Source organism: Diadema setosum, chromosome 6 (genome assembly GCF_964275005.1).
Source record: "Diadema setosum chromosome 6, eeDiaSeto1, whole genome shotgun sequence".
Classification (NCBI taxonomy): Eukaryota; Metazoa; Echinodermata; class Echinoidea; order Diadematoida; family Diadematidae; genus Diadema; species Diadema setosum.
Window position 1 is genome coordinate 34047782 of NC_092690.1, and position 4363 is coordinate 34052144.

The window sequence follows — 4363 nt, forward strand, 5'->3', positions numbered from 1 at the left end:
AACCATTCTCAAGTACATTACATTCATGACGGATAAACACAATTGTGTGTGGTGGGAGCCTAGGTAGAAGCAGATGCTTGTGAGAGTAGGTCCCCAGAAAGAAAGTCGAACACAGGCAGTTACGCTCAGACACACACACTTTGCACGTACGCAAGTGCACCTGGACAAGCGTATCAAAAGCTTTGAATAAAATGAATATTAATGTATTTCCATTTGAACTACTTCTCGACTAATTTCAACTGCAAGAGCAAATAGTTAAAAAATGAAATACCTTTCTTTCCAATATTCCTATTCCATTTGCTCGACAATCCTTCTTCGACATCTAAATCTGATCCCATTCCAGCTGGTAAGATTAAGACAGAAAATGAGAAATAAGAAGGGAAATACTCGTATTAACTATAACAATATAAAACTATCCATCCACCATAACCATAGTACGTTTAAAAGTCTCAATGTTCACAAAGTAAGAGTGAAGAGGAGTGTAAGCATGTAAATGGTTGTTTACCTCTGCATATCACAGGATGGAATACAGGGGGGACTTGCATGTTATGTAAAGTTCAATTTGAATATTGAAAATAATAGTAGAAATTAATGTACTCGAATTTCTTTGAAAGGAAGCAATTATCTCTCGGTTTGAAGAGTGATCTCTGGCAACCTAAAATTAATGAAAATATTTTGTAAGAATATTTGAAATAACACCCCGAATATAAGTTCACGGGATCAAACATTATTGAAATGTCCATCGGGGAAATCAACAGTTACTCTTGGTGACATGGCATTTTTGTACGCTGCACCAAAATTATGGAATAATCTCCCTTTGTTTGTAAGACAAGCAGTTACTATTAATGAGTTTAAGGCCAGGTTAAAAGGTCATCTTTCGAAGTAATGTATTTTCTGTCTATATTTCTTGTATTCATGTCATTTTGTAATGCGCAGTAGAGTATATTATTATAGTAGCTGCGCAATATAAATGTCCTTTATTATTATTTTTACTATTATTATCATTATTATTATCATTATCATTATTATTATTATTATTATTATTATTATTATTATTATAAAAATACCTAATTCAAATATCCATTAGGAGCTTATCAAAGTCTACAAAGTGACCCTGCATCACAAAATAAAGAAAAGTCGCATGACATCGATTTTTACTTAAGGGCAGATTCAGAAAAAGCAGACTCTAAGACTTGAAATGATATATAACTCAATTCAAATCGACCGCCTTAAAATATCTATATGCTAGAAAGAAAACACACACTCTGGAAAAGCGTGACTTGAGGAAACATTCTCTAAAGTACAGGGTCTATTCAAGCGCTTAATCTTTATCAAGTCGTGCTAGCTGTGCGACGGAAGGGACAAAACACAGGATGTAAACTAATCAGAGCAACAATAATGAAGGGATTGTAATAATGTAAGTTAAAAGTTAGAATATTTTATCAACATTCTGTCCGTGATTAGTGCCAACTTTCAAAGCAGTAGCGTGATACACCTGAAGGTGAAGAGTGTGCCAAGGATTTCAAGAAATGAAAAGGGGTCTTTAAGACATGCCTGATCATTCTACTCCCCCCCCCCCAAAAAAAAAAAAACAAGCAAACAAACAAACAAACAACAACAACTGCTGAAATCACACTTTTCCATTCATGTTATGATCCCAAACTGAAGAGGAATGTAGGACAGCTCTTTCAAAACATAATTAGAAGCTCAAGACTCCTTTGACCAATTTCTTCTGTTTGAGTCCTCACGCAAGATCAAGAGGTGCGACTTTTTGCTTCTTGTGTGATGCACGGTCACAACAATGGTCACAGCATAGATTCCCGTTCAATAAACACAGACTATATAAATATGTAAAAACAAACTGAGAAATAATACATTTTAAACAATGAAAACCGAGGGAAAATCAACGCATTACCATTTGAGCAATTAACTGGCTTAACGAATTATATTCAACTCCCATGCAGAGCAAGTAATCAATGCGAAATACCTGTCATTATTCCATCAATGTCATGCGATCGTCTTGACGAGCTCTCTCTTGCATCAGAATTGGTAATTATTCCACACACTAAGATTAAGACAGAAAATGAAAAAAAAAAACAAAGAAAAGGAAAACCACCTCTTTATTTACACACAATATATCAAGCTATTTAATTGTTATATCCATGACTTTTGAAAGTCTTATAGGTTAAAAAAAGTAGAGAATGTAAACGGCTGATACCCAGGCCAGCATGGAAAATGGTTACAAGACAACCGCGAAGAAGAAAAGTGTATCTTTGCAAACGGCGGCAACCATGGTCGATATGGATGAATTACAAATTTAATTGTAGAATGCCTTTCAAGTCAACAAATGATAGAAAAAGAAGAGAAATATGCTATGTATTAACAATTATTGCAATTCAAATTATGTTAAGGAATGTAACAGCAATGGAAATAGGTATTGCTCTTTATATGTCAATTCCTATCTTCCAGTTAAAAAAAAAATGTCTCTGGCACCAAGAATTAATTACAATATCCATTAGATTCATAGCTCTTAATCGTTACATTCTTTGGACTAATTGAAAAAGAGCCGCAGCTGTGAGTGATTACATAAAATGCGCGAATTAATTAATCAACAAATGAAGAGTTTGTTCGCCAAAATCGATAAGTCCATATTTGCCAAATGGATATATTTGCGATTAAAGGTCAAGAAAAATAAAGAGTATAATAAAAACATTTTTGCTTCTATTTGACCATAACTTAAAAAAATGTACCTTATGTAGTGACCACTATAATATCATTTAACAGGTATTATTTTGTACTTTATGACAGAGACCGCCACACTTCAAAATCTTCAAAAATGGACTTATCACTTTTTGCGAACAAACTCACTCAAATATTGCGTTAAAGCAAGGCAGAAAAAACAAAACAAAGACGTAGAACTGATGCGATCAAAATGCAGGTTCCCGTCTAATATTTAAATCAGAAAAAAATAACTCTCATCAAAAAGATAGGAATAAATGGAATATCAGCGCACTCCCATTGAGCATGTATCTAGTTTAGCTATCAATTTTTAACTGCAAAAGGAAACAGCGAAAAAAAGTAAAATACCAAACTTTCCAAACATCATTTTCCTGCGGCACGACATTTCTTTTTCGGCATCTAAATTCGACCCCAGTCCGGCAGCTAAGATAACGACAGAACATGAGATACAAAGATGATATTTGCATTAGTTAACACATTAAAAACTATTCGCTTAAACCAAAACACAATGAGAAGTGGGGACAAATTGAAAGGAGCAACATTTGTTGAACACATCAGGTGAAAGTTTGTTGAAAATGGGACAATCGATGCAAAAGTTATGATTTTCTTTTTATTTTATTGTTGGAACCGTTGGATGAGGGGACTACTACAGGTTATGGCGTCATGTCTGGACAACAATATAAAGAAAATATATAGGTAATTCCAAGCACACACAACCTTAAAAAAAAAAAAAAAAATCAAGAAAATTACACATTCCATCAACTTGATAATGACACATGTTAATGGTAACAATTATTCCCCCTGCTTTCTGAACGCTGTTCATAGTCGAGTGTTATTTCATAATGCCAGAAAAGTGAACGATGCAGAAAAAAAATGAGGGAGAATGAGGCGATTCTATTTGCAGTATAAAAGTAAGTGATTAACACACAAAAAAAACATACACACACACACACACACAAAACACACACAAACCAACACACAAAGAAGAAGAAGATGAAGATGAAGAGGGAGAAGAAGAATGAAAAGAAGAAGGATATCATACCCGAAGTTATGCCATAGCTATCGCCTTGTCCCCTCTCTGATAAGTCCTGTTTGACAACTGTAACAATTCCGAAAATAATAATACGTAGTTTTTGTCATCCAACGTTTAAAGGGATAGTACAGTATTGATGGAGATGAGAATTGGGCTTTTAACTTTTTGCGAGATACCACGAAAACACTTATGATATATTACATAGCATACCATTTCAAGAGGAATTCAACATTTATTTGATGAAAATAGGGATTGGAATGACTGAAACATCCAAAAACAAAGTAAAACAAAGCGATCGTAATAAAGTGTGGGTCCCACACTTTATTACGATCGTTAGAAAGCTAAAATTAGGCCTCAACCGAAACTGTACGATCCCTTTAAACTTCCACTTCCAGTATCCTTTTGAGATTTTCTGCGTGTTAGTCCTTACATAACAGACGTTAGAAGAATAACGTGCCTGGCTGTGAATTCGGTTCTCTGGCAGATGTGATAAATGGTTATAATATAAACATGAGAGAAAGTAACACCTTAAAATATGCACAAATAGGTAGCAATCAAGGCGTCCTTATTCATGGAGTTTACTATAGTCTA

The 4363-nt window shown here is 34.3% G+C and overlaps 1 long non-coding RNA gene across 1 annotated transcript; it reads right to left on the reverse strand.

The window, feature by feature from the left end:
- Positions 1-2027: 2027 nt before the first annotated feature.
- On the reverse strand, positions 2028-3806 carry LOC140229885 (uncharacterized). The gene is made up of 3 exons (XR_011901332.1): positions 3782-3806; positions 3088-3162; positions 2028-2065 (listed from the first exon to the last, which is right to left on the reverse strand). It is a non-coding gene; the product is annotated as an uncharacterized lncRNA (long non-coding RNA).
- Between the last annotated feature and the right edge of the window lie 557 nt (positions 3807-4363).